This window comes from Phacochoerus africanus, chromosome 3, assembly GCF_016906955.1.
Source record: "Phacochoerus africanus isolate WHEZ1 chromosome 3, ROS_Pafr_v1, whole genome shotgun sequence".
Classification (NCBI taxonomy): Eukaryota; Metazoa; Chordata; class Mammalia; order Artiodactyla; family Suidae; genus Phacochoerus; species Phacochoerus africanus.
This window is the reverse complement of record NC_062546.1, coordinates 188,964,249-188,980,513: the sequence shown is the minus strand read 5'-3', so window position 1 is coordinate 188,980,513 and position 16,265 is coordinate 188,964,249. Positions and strand designations below refer to the sequence as shown.

Here is a 16,265-nt window from a genome sequence, read left to right as displayed (position 1 = left end):
TCGGCAGCCACCTTCATAGTTCAGTTCACAATTGACAGGTGGGGGAGGAGACTTAATTTATCCCCGTTTCGTGCATCACTTTCCTCTTCTAATTCGGATGACTAGAAACGTTTTCTGTTCATGAAGTAGTTCTGCTGAGATAATTGCAGTACTGTTCTCCAGTCTTGAATATCAGATATTCCAAAGTGTGAGTGAGATTCTAGATTTCTAGGCTCTGCTCCTGACACACTTACTCCCATTCTTCCGCTGAAGAAGTTTCCACACTTTCTCATGCTGATTTTCCTTTCTGGATTTCCACCACATGGTTCACATTGCTGGCTCCCTGTTATTTATTTCTGGGGATTTAAACGAGAGGAGGAAAACAGGACCGTGGTTTATCCTTTTGGGCCGTTCTTAAGAACAACACATTTCGCCCGAAAAGGATTATAAATTGCAACAATCCTATAGCCTCTTACTGCGCTTTTCTTAAATGAATGTTTCGGTAAGTGCACTCAATAGTTAAGTAAAATATATCTGCATTAATTGATTCTATAGTGAGAAGTATTCCAGTACCCCAATCCAAAGCCATTCTTTTTCCACTTTCCCTTGAACTCTCCAGAATAAATAAAAAGTTAAGACTGGGGAAAGATTTTGAACTGGAGCGCAAGTGGCACATCTTCCTGGAAGATAGTTTCAGTTACGCAAGTGGGACCGATTTTTTTTTTTTTTTTAATATTTAGTGTGAACAGATCCATCTGGTTATGCTTTGGCCTTTCATTTCTACACTTTCAGGAACTGAATCCTGTTGTGGTCATCGGTTTTATTTCTCTACAAAGGCTAGTATGATTTAGGAGGTTTTGATAGCATCACAAAGGCGCTGTGACTGCCGGCTTTTTATTAGTTCTCTTTTGGACCAAGGCAATGGAAATACTGCCTATAGATCCCGGGAAACACATTGGTGCCACCAGTGTCTCTGAGTTTCAAGGAGCCGAGAAGGTGCAGAGTGATCTCTGCACCCCTGGAGAATCTGGTTTATGATTCAATCAATATTCTTATGTTCAGTCCTCCTGCACCTTTTTGGCTCTCCTTAGCTGTTTGACTACTTCCTGTTCTTAACGGAATTCGAACTAGGAATGGACCTGTGAAGCCTCAGCTGTAAAAGGTGAAGTCATTCTCTTTGGCGGAGGGGAGCCTCTGGGAGATGTGCTGGGGACAGGCTTGGCTCCCACACATTTTGTGGGGAGACTTCTCTCTCTGTATATTTAAGGCCTCAAGCCAAGGGATTATGTCAACCCCTCCCAAGGCCAGAAGGCACAAAGAATACAAAGAGGACAGGCCAAAAATCCTCTGAAAGGAAAAAAAACATGCAAAACCATTACACTCAATGAGATTCTGCTGTACAGCACAGGGAACTATATCCAATCACTTGTGAAACAACATGATGGAAGGTAATATGACAAAAAAAAGAATGTGTGTATATGTGTGCCTGGGTCGCTACGCTGCACGGAAGAAATTGACAGAAAGAACATTGTAAATCAGCTGTACTTTAATAAAAAAAAAAAAAGTCATGCGAGGGAAGGAAACAAAGTCAAAGTTTTATTAAAAATGTAGGTGTAATTCTTTTAGTTCTAGGAAAAAAGGCTGGACGCAATTCCTCTGACACAATGAGGTTTTCTCTTCCACGGCGAGTGGTTCTGCCAGGCGGTTTGCTGAATAGGACAGAATTCCAGCTTCTTATTTTAATGTTCATGAAGGGTAAGGCTGGGAAGCTGTTCAAAATTAAAAATAAATCTTTCAATAAGGAGACCTCCTGTGTGGCCAACCAGAAAGCTTCCGCTTAGCAGAGAGCGGTGTGTGTGCACAGCGTTCCTTGTTATCCTGCCGCGATTTGGAGCTCGCTAATTCAAAATCATCAGGATGGTTTATTTTTGATTAACATACCCTTTCCTCCTCGTAGTGCAGATTAATAATGTAGGCCAAAATTCTGGGTGAATGTAGCAACCAGCAACCGTAAACTCTATCAAAGCTCCCCTAAGCATATTTACATACCCACAATTATATTCTAATTGCTGTCATTCCCATCATTTCATTAAATTAAATTCCTTAGGGACCTCTATAGGCAATGAGGTCTCATAGTAGAAGGAATACCTAGAACAAATGAATGTTAGCATGTACCACCTGGAAGCCACAAAGTTTCGTGGCTCTGCATTTTTGGCTCTGTTTTCACAGGGTCCTTTTTCTCACCGGTAACGTATTTCAAAACAAATGAACACTAAACCTAGAATTCCCGATTTTTATCATCAACACCTCTGAGACTGTCACTGTCGAACAGCTTTGTGAAGGTAAAAATGACTCATCAGAGCTAGCACTTGAACCCCTGGGAGAATCCTGCTCCCAAAAGGAGAAAATGGCTTTTTGTTGCTTTCTTTAAAATTAATAGTGTTCACATCAGCATGCCACTCAGCCTGGCATCTCCCCATTTGTAAGACTGGACCTGTGAGTATCTGAGCCTGGAGACGGGGTTCTAACTGGTCTTTGATCACGTAGTTGCTGGCGGCGGTGTGCATGGGCTGGTGTTCTTACCTGGTTATTCAAACCATTGCTAACCCAGATCCTACAGTTGGTGTCTTAAGAGGCTAGTAACACCCTTTTCCTGAGTTCAAACCCAGTTGATGCAAAAGGCAAGACAAATGGGAAGTGTCAGCTTTATTGCTCATCAGCTGATGAAAGGATGTGAGCCTTATATCTGTGGCCAAAAGGGCTGGCTCTGGTGACACTTGCCTGGCGTCCCCCGCGGACAGTGCCAGGACAAAGCCTGCTCTGCTCATATTGCCCACGTGGAAGCTCTGAGCAGAGAGGCAGGGCTGAGAGAGTGGTAAGGGTTGAGCGGAGGATATAGGACTTCTCCCCACTTCTCTTCCTAAGCCACTTCACCCCCACCCCACACCCAAGGGCATGAAGGAGAGGTGAGAGTAAGGTGAATGAGGGGGCTGGCTCCAGCTGAAGTGGCCCTGTAGGAAACCATCAGACAAGGAAAACGGACGGTCACCCTAGGCTTGATTTTCCTCCATCTCCCATCCTCGAGCAACTGTTCCATCTTTTGTTTAGGGAGAGATGGTTTTGATGCTTATGAAAAATGAATCGGCAGACTGCCGGGTGATTTGTTTTCTAGATGACTTTCCTTCAGTTTACTTCGACTTAAGTGGACCATCTCAGGGAAATGAATACAGGCTGTGTCACTAGGACAGAGAAATGCTGTATAAATGAAACAAGGTTTTCCTGACCAAGCAACAGAAATGTGCCTGTTTTTGCTAAAAATGCTGTGATTGCAGCCAGCAGTAAATCTTACTATCACCGAACCCGTTTTCACTCTGTACCCGCCCCTTACACTTGTTTCCCAGCTCTGGGGCTGCATCCTACTCTAGGTTGTTTTCTTTGTTTTAATTCATGATGAACCTCTATGGGTGGTATTCTCTGGGAACCCCAAACTGCACCCAGGATGGCTCTAACACTTCTGATTTTTATTTTGCATATGATGCTGTTCTATCCAAGGATATGTGTCTTATAATTTCTCTTTTGCACAGTTGTAGTGTTCTAGTGACAAAACACCTTAAACACTCTGGGTTTGGACAAGTTCAGTTTTTCAGGAGATCACACAACTATTTGAACCTAGCTCATCTCTAAGATCTTTTCTTATTCTGTAACTCTGATTCCAAGAATATAGCCATGAGCAACGGGCATGAAGAACTAAGGCTTAATTTCTGTAGGATGTTTAGAAACTGGCTTTGAAGGAAATTCCTAAGGTGAGAAAAAAAGAATTCCAAAAATGCTTCAGCAAAATTGTCAGGATACTTCTGAATCCTGCCACCCCTCCGTCCATCCAAGCTCTACCTCTAGCATAGATGTTTCACTGCCCTCCCCATTTGACGTGTTTCCTTATCAAAGGTGAGAGGGGAGGGAGTGATATTGCATCACTGGATAAAGTCCAGGGATGCTGTTAAACATCCTTTAATGGACAGGACAGCCCCCCTCCCCCACAACAAAGAATTGTCTGGTCTGAAATATCCAGCAGTCCCAAGATTTAGAAACTCTGCCCTTAACGATTTGTTTGCATAACAGATTTTATGACTTCAGAGCAATGCCCACCCTCTCAGAGTTCCATCGCTGACCTGTCTTTGCTTGGTCTGTGCTGGGAACGCAGGGCTTCAAGCACTGTTCTCAGGGGACAGGCAGTTACAAAAGACCCTTTGGGGCCTCTTGGGAAGAATCTCATTTGCTTTGCCATCAGATGAATGGGGGCTGCTTGTCAGACTGTCCTTGTTCCCCAGGATGGACAATTAAGAAAACTGCAAGGAAACACCACATCACCAATCGAGTGGCAGGAAGCTCATTGTGATGCCACGACACAGCACGGATATTCAATATCTGTCTGTTGATTAACACATTTATTTACAGTAAAAACAATCAGTGACCTCTCTTTGTCAAGTAGTGATAAAGTTAATAAAACCAAAATAATGAGTAGAGAAAACTAAGTACAAGAGGCGTACTGTCTTTTATTACTCAACTGGTAAGTACCCATTCTCTCTTCCTTGGCTGTCTTTTAATTAGACATATTATGTTATTTGAATGGGATAATGGAGAACAGTGGGACTTCTCATTCCCACTGGGTGTAATTGCTACCTGTCTGCTGGAACATAAGAGAAAAGCTTCAAGGAGATGGTGGAAGAAAGGGAAACGTCTTAGAGCAGTTGCCTTAGGTAGTGGGCTCCAGGCTTGGTGGCACTGGGTTTGGTGAGGTTTGAAGCTTAGACGATTTTTGTGTGATTTCATAAAAAAAGAAAAAAAGAAAAAAGGCTGTAAAATTGTAAATATCAAATGGAAAACTGAGCTTTGGAAAGGGTCCGTGCAAACTGCTTAAGCCTCAGTGTATAAAATCCTGCCTTTCTGAGTAGATTGAGGTGCATGTGGGTGTCAGAGGAGGGAGCTTTATGTAATTATGCCTAAAAGTGCAAAGAAATAGGAGGAGAGCAGAGACTGCAGGAAGGCCAGTTTGGCTTAATAGGAAAGGTGACGAAGTGCACGGTCATACTGGAATGGTTCTGGCCTGCAGTTAGGGGTGAGGGACAGCGCTGGGTGGGCCGGCCTGAAGTGTGGTTCAAGGTCAAACTGACAAGCAGAAAGCATAGTCCTGGTGATTGTGAGAATGGTAATGGGTTGCTAAACCCAAATGAGACGTAAAGGACCTAGAAGTTCTATAAGCTTGAAAAGGAATGGGCAGATCGGGAAATATCTGTTGATTATATATATATATGTAAATTTTTTTTTGGCCATACCCACGGCATGTGGAAGTTCCTGGATCAGGGATCAAACCCATGCCACAGCAGCAGTCTGAGCCACATCAGTGACAATGCCGAATCCTTAACCCTCTGAGACATCAGAGAACTCCTCAGTAGATATTTTTAAAACTTTTTTTACAGTGTAGTTGATTTACAATTAAAAAAATTAGGGAGTTCCCGTCGTGGCGCAGTGGTGAATGAATCCGACTAGGAACCATGAGGTTGCAGGTTCGGTCCCTGCCCTTGCTCAGTGGGTTAACGATCCGGCGTTGCCGTGAGCTGTGGTGTAGGTTGCAGACACGGCTCGGATCCTGCGTTGCTGTGGCTCTGGCGTAGGCCGGTGGCTACAGCTCCGATTCGACCCCTAGCCTGGAAACCTCCATATGCCGTGGGAGCGGCCCAAGAAATAGCAACAACAACAACAACAACAACAAATTAAATTATAGTTGATGTTATTCTAGAGGTACAAATATCTGGCTTCTGTTCTCAATCCCTTGAGAAGGGGTTGGCAAACCAGGGCCCAACTCTTGACCTTCCACCTTGAAAACTCCTAAGAATGTGTTTGGTTTTTTTTTCTATTTCCCAAAGGGCTGAAAATAATTTAAAAAATAGTAATATTTTGTGAGATTTGGAAATTATATAACATTCAAATTTCAGTGTTCATAAAGAAGTTTTACTGGAACAAAGGCCCACTCATTTGTGTGTATTTCCTAAGACTGCTTTCCTGGAACAACAAGAGTGAAGTTGCCTGCACAGCAAACATATCCACTGTCTAGATCTCTCCAGAAAAAGTTTGCTGATCCCTGCTTTGAGTACTAAATCCCAAAAGGACCAGTCAGAAAGGAGAGTGAGATGTTGAAATGCTGGTGTCATTTGTCAAAAACTCCTTTTGCAAAGGATGGGGCTGATTGATATTTAGTTAATCTCACATTTAAAGCAATTTTGATATTTAGCAAGAAAACTTCTTTTCTAGAGGTTTCGACTCTATGAACAAGATTTCATGAAAATAATTAGAATTTCAAACATGCTTTTGCTTTCTTGTACCGCAAAACTTTGTACCCGGTGATCCTCAAGTTCAAATATATCAAGTGGCACACTGTTGTCTCCTCTGCAAACGGAGTGTTCCGGTTCTCTTGAAAACGTGCATTTTAGCACTGCAGTGCAGTTCCCAGGTGCTGACAGCATTTTCTTTTTCTTTTTCTTTTTTTTTTAATAATCATCTCTGCTGCTTCTTAACATTGTTCCCCCACTGAGATGATGTCTCATGTTTGCTTTTAGCTCAAGTAAATGATGGATTTTTCTTTTTTTTTTTTTTACTTCTAAGAAATGGAAACACACGTGATGAAGCTGGTGAAATCTATAAATCAGAAATCTTTCTAAAGGCACATTTTAAAAGTCTGCAGACAAATTGTATAGCAATTCCATTGAGAGATTTTGCTGGAAAGCTGTTTGTGCATCCCTAGCAGTTGGGATGCAATCCTGAGGACCTCTAAGGTGGAAGCTGGGTGGAGGGTCCTTTCTGTGCCTGGATCATAATAGGCCTAAATAAGCACACAATGGGCTTCAGAGAAGCCAGGCTGTGGTTTTCTCATTAACAGCTCTGATCCAGCCAGGGGCCCCTGGTTTAGTTCTGTCATGCCTAGGAAATACAGGTACATTTAAAAAACATGCAGTACAATTTTTTTTTCTTAAAAAGGGAACAGTCTCTTGATTCTAACTGTATATATAAAATAATTTCATGTCCATGGAATTTTCTTGCCACCCCTGTGATTATTAAGTGTACTCACTAATTACAATCATAATTAAGAATAAAATAAACCAGTAGATATACAATGGTACAGCTTCCTGCGTGTGGCACCAGGGTCCATGAATTTGTATTTAGGGTGGGTGCTGCAAGTCCTGGTGAGGAGAAAGAAAAAAATAAAAGCCTTCCGAAAGAGCCTTCCAAATTATTCAGCTTCAAAGTGGACTGAACAGCTTAGGCAAATAGCAGGTCTATAGATCCTAGTAGCAATCATTGCATATAAGCAAAAATTGGGTTGCCTTTTTTTTCAAAGAGGTGAATATTTCTCTCTAAGAAAATGTAGGTTTTATTTATATACCCAGGGCTGGGAACAATTATTTTTCCTGATTCTTTCCCCTTTGTCCCTGCATAAGTATGCATACATGTTCCTCTGTGAGAAGGGAAATCCATTCACCAGCATTCAGCTTAAACACTTGACACTCTTAAGGCTGATTTGTTTTTTTATTCTTCAGTGTTCTGCTTGTTCCTTCGAACACTGTGGCCACCTTTTACACCCAAAGAGAAGCCATCAAGGGATTTGAAAAATAAACACCCTATTGAGAAATGAATCGTCCACGGCTAGCAAAGATTGGGGATGGGCTTCTAAATTGTCTATTTGTCACTCCAACTGGCTGAATGAATGACTGTCTTCTCCAGAGGAGCCAGAAGAGACTCCCCAGGGTCCAGTTTGCAACTAAGCATCAATAAAAAGATCCAGAGAAACTTTTTATCGAAGCTTCCATTAACCCCATACTGATGCCTTTAAAGAATTTTTTTCCCTTCAGACACCAGGTAAACCAAGAGACATGCTACAGGGCTAATCCTTAACTCTGCAGGGACTAATTAAAATGCCTGTCTCTGTCACCCCCACTATACAGAACCTTCTCTGAAACTCAGCGTTTGTGTGCTGTTTTCATACCAGGATACAGTAAGAAGGCATTCTGTGTGTTCCCTTCAGGTAAAGACTCATGAGGATGTTTCTAGATTTTACATTTTAATCTGTCAAGAAAGGCAAGCCTTAGTTCTATCAGTATTAAAAATACCTCTTGGGAGTTCCGACTGTGGCTCGGTGGGTTAAGAACCTAATATCCATGAAGATGCTGATTCGATTCCAGGCTCCACTCGGTGGGTTAAGGATCTGACATTGCTGTGAGCCTCAATGTAGGTCACAGACGCTTGCTGTGGCCATGGCGCTGGCAGGCAGCCGCAGCTCCAATTCGACCTCTAGCCTGGAAACTTACAAATGCTGCAGGGGCAGCTCTAAAAAGATGACCAAAAAAAATTAAAAAAAAAAAAACCTCTCTTTTTAAGGAGTTTTTCCCCAGTGTCTACCTTTCACCCCAACACACACACAGGCAGGCACTCGCACATGCACACACACACACACACACACATGCACCTTTTTTCCTCCTTAGCTTGTGCCAGAAAAATGGAAGCGTATCCACAGGTTGCAGTAATAGAAAAAGAGAGATGATGCCCGACGTCACTTGCCTCACGAACACCGCGGTTGTCACTGGGAAATATCCTTAATGATTTAGTCCTTCGTGTGAAGGTTGGTACCCAGAGTGCTAGAATCTGGCTGAACAGTCAGCAGCTGCCAATACAGACAGATAGCTGAAGAAATAGCTCTGATATTAAATTCCTTCTTCCTCTATTCTGACAGATTGGTCAGCCCACCCTCCAGGAACTCTATCGTGGCTATCCTGTGCTTTCCCTGCTTTATGACAAAGCACAAGAGCTACTTCCTAAAACATAATCCATTGAAAATATCTTATGGGTAAAATGGCAGGGCTTTGCTCTCACTCTTGGAAGGGAAGGAGAGAGAGAATGAGGATGGGTGGGCCACTCCTTTTTACCTGGCATCTTCCAAATGATAATCTAAGTACATGAATTTCTCTGGCAGTTCGGTCAAAACAAGCCTCTTTGGAGTTCCCGTTGTGGCTCAGCCGATTAAGAACCAAACATAGTGTCTGTGAGGATGTGGGTTTTACTCCTGACTGTGATCGGTGGATTAAGGATCCAGCATTGCCACAAGCTACAGCATAGGTCTCAGATGTGGCTTGGATCTGTTGTGGCTATGGTGTAGGCCTGCAGCTGCAGCTCCAATTCAAACTCTAGCCTGGGAACTTGCATATGCTGTAGGTGTGGCCATAAAAAGAAAAAAGGAAAAAAAAGAAGAAAAAAAAAGCCTCTTCAGTGAAGTCTGTGGGCTAGCTGATTTTCAAAGTTTCTTATCTAGGAACCTTTTCTTGGTGACATGTACATACAGACAAGACTTCAATGTGTAGCTTCAATTATGCACCACGTCCAGTGCAACCTGCCACCAACAGGTTCTCTGTATGTAACAGGCTTGGATAAGATCCATCCATTAGAACAAGCACTGAAAGGGGCAAGCTCACAATGGCTCCCTGGAGAGTTGGTGTTGTCTAGATAACGTACTGCAAGCTATAAATCTGCCTCCTGAATCGCCACCCCCCTCCTTTTCTTAGCATAATAAGTGTGTATTTTGAGCATAATAGCGTGAAGGTGGATGAGAGCACAGTTTCCATCAGGTCTCTTTATCAAAGCCAGGGCAAACAGATAAACAGGCCAGGGATTTTGAATATGCAGCTAGCTGAAAGCTTAATCAAGTGTTCACTCTCCAAGATAATCAAGGACTTTTTTTTTTTTTTTTTTAAATCTTAAAATTGCATACGATCCTAAGAGTTGCTGGTGGAGCCCTTGATGTCATTGAAATCCAGAGTATCGGATCCTGATGGGGCCTCAGGAAAGCAGGGTTTTAAGGTACTTTCTAAGAGGATGCTTTTGGAGGCTTGAGGGTTCTTACTAATATCATCTCATTTCTCCTCATTTGAAATAGGGGTTAGATTGTCATTACAGCATGTAATCACGATTCGTGTTGCTTTGTTTGCCACAGAAAGTAAGAAGTGCAAATATAGCAGAATCTTGCCTTCTGGAAGTTAATGTCTTTTTAAAACCAGAACAGTGGTCATAGATTTTAAAAATCCTAAATTGTGCTCACAGCCCTCCTTGCAGACAGCAATGCCTGTGAGTAACTCATTAGGTGTGGCTTTAAGGGGCTGGTAATATGTTTAAGGACTCTTGCTATAATGCAAAGGTGTATTGTTTGGGGAGAATGATGCCTGAGACTCATCTCACTGTTAACTCTTAAGGGTATGGATGTCACTGAATGAGTTCTTTGGATGATGGCTTTCATGCTCTCTCTTTTCTCTACTTCTTCCTTCCATTTTTAGAACACACTTGAAATAACTTCCGTAAAACTGCCCTGAGTGTACTGGAAGCCCTGCTCCAGCATCTTTCTTAGAGACCATGCTGTGGGACTATTTCTGGGTGAGATGCTGTTCTAATGAGGTCCTTCCGGTATTTACAGATTGACTCCTGGGTGGAGCTGGTAATACTGAATTTCACACTTCAGCAAGTTGTATTAGAAAGGCCTCAGTGGGACACTGAGAACCTCTTCATTTAAGAAAAAAAAAAAAATAAGGTCCTAAAACAGTGATAGCTTTCCTAATACAGTCTTTGATTTTTTTTTTTTTATGATTGCAAAAGTCATCTTGGATTCTTAAGCCTAGATCCAGCTGGAAACATCTATTGGCATAAATAACTTTTTAAAACTTAACATCTCAGTTGCCTCAGCCTCAGTCTTATAATGCCTATAGAAGTTTAAACTGTCTGGCACATACAATTTAGTTTTTGGCTGATACTCTCAAATTAAAAAAAAAGAAATCTGTAGTTGCAAATTCCCAAGCGTAAAATCCCTTCACATAAATTATGCTCCTTTTTCTAACCCCTATCACAGCTTTGAAAAGAATTGCCAAAAAAGATAGGGTTTCACATACGAGGGCTGCAAAAACATTGTTTCATGGCTCCATTTTTGAGAGCAGAGCATGTGGTGACCATTTGTCTATGGAGCATTTTCAAAATGTGCTGGTTGTAATTTAACCCCAAGGTTTCTCTATCTCTTCTCTCCGCTTGCCAGTCATGTCTTTGTGCTTGTCTACATAGCCAGGAAGTAACTGGACTGGAAAGATTTGGTACAAATAAAATGAAGGCTTCCTTAGGTAGTGCTAAACCCCAGCTCCTCAGCATTTTGTGGTTCATGGATATTGTTCCCTGAATATTTTGATTCTCTGTGTTCAGAACTTTCCCAGACTTTCATACAATGAAACCAAACAGAGAATAAGGTGGAGAAGCTCAGTGCTTCACCTGATTGGTCTTCCTGTTTCTCTCTCTGGCTCTCTTTCCATTTGTGGCCATTACTTCTCAGTACTGAGCCATTGTTCTTGAAGCCAACAACGTTTGGACTTGGAAAAGTTTCCAGTAGCCTACAACACATAGATTTACAACCAAAATTATATTGAAATGTTTCCTCTCCCTTTCTCACCCTGTCAGTGATCATCTGTAGCCTATAATTTCATGCTCCACTTTATTCTTTGTCAGATACTTTTCATTTCTGGTTTTTTTTTCTCTTTGCTGCCTGTGTGTTTCAAAATGCAATAACAGAAAGAAATATGAGTTACTAAAAAGAAATTTCAAAGATAAAAATAACAATGGCTGGTGAAAAGTCTCACCATTTATGAAGCTTATATCCTCAATTTCAGGTCATCATGACTTTTTTTTTTTTTTTGAGCCGTTTGTGTGGTCTTTTAAAATAACTGTTAGGAAAAAAGAATAGGCATCCCATTCCAACGGTATAGGTGATGGGGAATTGGATGGCTCAGGAGATGACTAATGAGACTCTGGACCTTTCTGTCTTTAGGTCACTTTCTTGTGTCTGGACTACATCATAAGCGGTCCAAGGTCTGACCACCTGGCAGCCATTGAGTGGCTATGGTAATGGAATTGGTCTCAGTCCAGGTCTTGGTCGACAGGTGTTCACATCATAAGTGACACTAATTGACTTCCTATCTTTCAACTTGGAAGACAGTGGACCATCACTGAGACAGTGATGGGGGAAGAGTTCTTCATGATATATTCAGGCTCCACTGAAAGCCAAGGAATTCAATGCCTTGAGCTGGCACCAGCCTGGCATCTTGCAAATACTGTACTTGTCTCTTACGGGTTCCATTAACCTCAGAAATAAAAGAAAAAAAATAGGAATCTGATTTCAAAAGATTTGCAATAACTCAAAATGGCGAATGCTGTTTTTCTGAGGTTACATTGAGCCTCCTGTGTTGAGGTTTTTTCTCTTCATTATGTATTATAGTAATTAGATGTCTCCTAAGAAAATTATATATAAGAAAGGAAAAAGAGAATTGGATTCTTGGCCTCTATGATAATACCAATCTGGCTATCTGCTTTTATTTAGTAATTTTTGTCTTTGTTTTTTGGGAGGTCACTTATTCATAACAAATGATATGGATGATCCCCTTTGATGGAAAATTTAAAAAGGCTTCAGTGCCCTTGTGGAATGGAAGCCGATGTGAAAAAGTAACTTTGATACTCTTTTATTAACATAAATTTCAAAGCACAGAATTCAAAGGGCTTTATCCAACACATACCCTTCTTTTTCTGTTTTTCCAGGTATCTGAATCATAACTTATTCACTCTCACTGGGCCCATGACCTGAGGGTGACTTCCCCTAACTTGGAGGAGAGTATTAGTACTACTAGTATTAGTAATATTAATGTTTTGTCCCCTGAAGTTTCCTAGGTTTATCTAAGGCATTTTTTTTTTTTTAACTACCCAGATGATTTGGCTGTCCCTGTAGCAAGTAGCAAAGCCACACTCCTGAATTAGTTATCACGCTTAAAAAGTCAAGATGACAACAGCCACAGTGGATCTATTTATTGAAGCAGACAGGCTCTTTTAGCAAGAATGATCAATGTCTTACCTCTTTCTGAAAGGCTTTTCAGGCATAGGAAATCGTCAAGCATCTGATAGAGAGTAATGAACAAGGCTTTTTATTGGTCAGTTTCTGGAGTAGGCTTTTAAGCATTTCTGCCTGTACATGGAGGAACCTGGGTGTGAAAGTAAAAGGCAAGAGCAAAGATTTACCGGGTGCATCTATCATCGTGGCTTTTAGAGTCTTTGTGATTAATACATCTTTAATTGGGGACTGGTCTAGATGCCTGGGATGTCAGAAAGCTCAATGTTACAGCATTGTCTCATGGTTCCTAACACAGCAGGACGATTAGCAGCTGTCTGAGTAACAAAAGAACCTGAAGCCCAGAGCACAGCTTTTATTTTCCAGATTTGGAATGCCTGAAGCTCTCCAGCGGAGTTGACAGCTAAAGGAACAGAAGCCGTTGCTCACAGCAGCTAATCCTTTTCCGCTCTCTACGCTGTATTTCTGCTCAATAGGAGGGAATTTTTCCTTGGCACCATCCTTCATATTCCAGATTAATTGTGGAGGGTACTATCCGTCATGGAGGGGCTACATGGCCTAGGGCTCTTCATTCTGGCCAAGCAAGACACCTGTAAAATAATTTCAATCAAGAGTTTTTACTAGATACTTTTCAACATACTGAGGTGTGATGTCCTGGAGGCTATCAGAGAAAAAAAGGATTTATTTAATTTTTTCTCGTGTTGCTAGCTTTACCCTGGTCTCTTACCTCAAAACGATTGTGTTGCTCGGGCCAACATCTTATAAATCGTCCTCCAGTGGAAAGACTTGTTCTCCTGTTTGCCTCAAACTGGCATTCCTACTTAACAGGAAATACACACTGAATCCTGCCATGTTTCTGTTGGCAAATGTTGGGCCATCCTTGTCAGAACCTGCCAACAAATTTCTTAGTAAGCAGATAGAAAGTAAAACAAGCAGCTCTCAGATGAAACAGAACACGTGAACTGCATCAGAGACCCTGGAGTGCCCCTTAAGTCATTCTTGGGTAATTCTGGGGGATGTGGCCTTAGTTTCAAGTTGGGCATCACTCGCTTGTAATTCTACAACTCCTGGTATGGCTCTCTTTGTAGGGAATTCTAAGCCAAGATAGTTGTTTTGCAAAGAAAAACTAACATTTAAGTCATGGTTTTCTTTACCACCCAGAGCAATGGTTGTTCTATGGCTCAGCTATTCAATATAGTGATTAAATAGTTAGACAAAAGCCCAAATTTGCAAAAACTTGAATCTTTGCTGGCACTCCTAGATCTTTTTACCCGAAGGGTTAACTAAACATTGTGAATGGGTCTTTCTAATATTAATTTTATTTATTTATTGTTCTTTTTATGGCCACATCCAGGCTAGTCGAACCCAGCACCCTCATGGAGACGATGTCAGGTTCTGAACCCACTGAGCCACAGTGGAAACTCCTCTAATATTAATTTTAATAATCCATCTTTTCTATTCTTAGCTAACATTGTTACTCATTTTTTAACCTTTTTATTGTGATATATACACATATACAGAAAAATCAACAAGACTCAAATGTGTCATCAGTAAATTATCACAAAGCAAACACCCATGTGACCAGCAAGCAGGTCAAAGAATAGAACATCTCCAATCAGCCAGAAACCTCCTGCTCTGCGCCCCCTTCTTCTTCCCTAACACCAAATGCTGTTATTTTATTTTATAATTAATTTTTCAGTTTCAGATGATTCTTCTCTTAGCTCTGTAGGTAGTTCTGGCATTAAGTGATTCATCATCCAAAGCTTTACACTTTGTATATTAAAAGGGATGATGTCTAAATTATCTCTGGATTTCTGGCAACCAACATGCACATAGATGGCCCTGTACCTAACATATAGCAGACCTAAGATTTACTCTGTTAATGATGCTGCTGATGCCTTGGAAGAGAAGCCGTTTAACCTTCAACTCTCTACTTTCTTATCCATGAAAGGAGGGGAGGGATTAAAGGCATTTATAGATCAGTGATTGAAAATGTGGGCTCCAGAACCTGCTTTTGAATACATCACTTATAAGCTGTGACTTGGGGCGAGTTGTTCAAACTCTCTTTACCTTAATTTTCTAATCTATAAAATGGGGATAATAATAGTACTTGCCTCAGAGGGTATTTGTGAGGCTAATAGGAATTCATCCATGCAAAAGATATTTAAAACAATGCTTGGCACATGGTATTTACTCTCTAAACTCGAGTTGATTGCGAGTGTTTTTATAGGCATGGGATATAGAGAGAGGATCATATACTTTTGAGTTAGGCAGACTTGAGTATAAAAAAATCTCATTTTATTGCTTTGGTCAAATCATTTCATTTCATTGTGCTGCAAGTTTCCAAATATAAAACGAAAGGTGATAATGATAACTGCATACTTCAGAGAGCTGTAGGGATTAAATGATGTTAAGTGTGTGAAAGCGTCTTGCAGAGGCGGCCAAGAGCATCTTTTTTGCTCATTTGCCCATCTATCTCTGTTTAGCTCTAGTTCACGAGGCCCAAGTCTTTCCCTAAGTGAGCTGTCAATTATGCAATGAAGACTAAACTCTTCCAAAATGAAAACTCAACCAAGCCATTTTGAGAACCCCACGGTTTTTTTCCCATTTCACATTAAAACCAGCTCAGCTGAATCTTTCAGCCCAACATTTCATGATGCTGCTGAATTCAATCCCTGTGCTCGTGTCCCTTTGAAGCTGCTCAGTCTGTCCCTGGTGTTTCTGAAACTCAGGGCAACACTTAACCAATGTCTCCCAGACAAGTGGCTGTCCCCTCGCTGTGTGTGCCCAGGAGCTGGAGTTTTCAAGAGGGAATTAGAAGGCTGTTGAGGCAGCTTTAATCCACAGCTCAACCTTCGGTAGGCCACCCTGCTCTGACATTTTATTTTAGTTAGTTAATTGTTTGAAGATGTTATTAAAGATCTTCCTCAATTTATAATGAGGTTTCTCCCCAATAAACCCATTTTAAGTTGAAAATACATTTAATACCAAACACGATATCTTAGCCTCACCAACTCATACATGCTTAGAACACTTACCTTGGGCAAAATTATCTAACACAAAGTCTATTTTATAATACAGTGTTGAATACCTTATGTAATTTATTAAATGCTGTACTGAATGTGAAAAATAGGATGGTTTTTTGAGTACGCCCGGGAAAAGATCAAAATCCAAAATTCGAAGTACAATTTCAACTAAACGGGCATCATTTTGGCACCATTGTAAAATTGAGACATCATTAAGATCAAACAACTATTGTCAATCTCAGACTATCTGTATAGGAAAATGCCCCTTTTACCCTGAATGGCTACACATTGCC

The 16,265-nt window shown here is 41.1% G+C and overlaps 1 protein-coding gene across 2 annotated transcripts in view; it reads left to right on the top strand.

Annotated features, from left to right (window-relative positions):
* EPHA4 (EPH receptor A4) overlaps positions 1 to 16,265 on the top strand; it is a 150,404-nt gene that overhangs the window by 86,519 nt on the left and 47,620 nt on the right. The window lies entirely within an intron of this gene.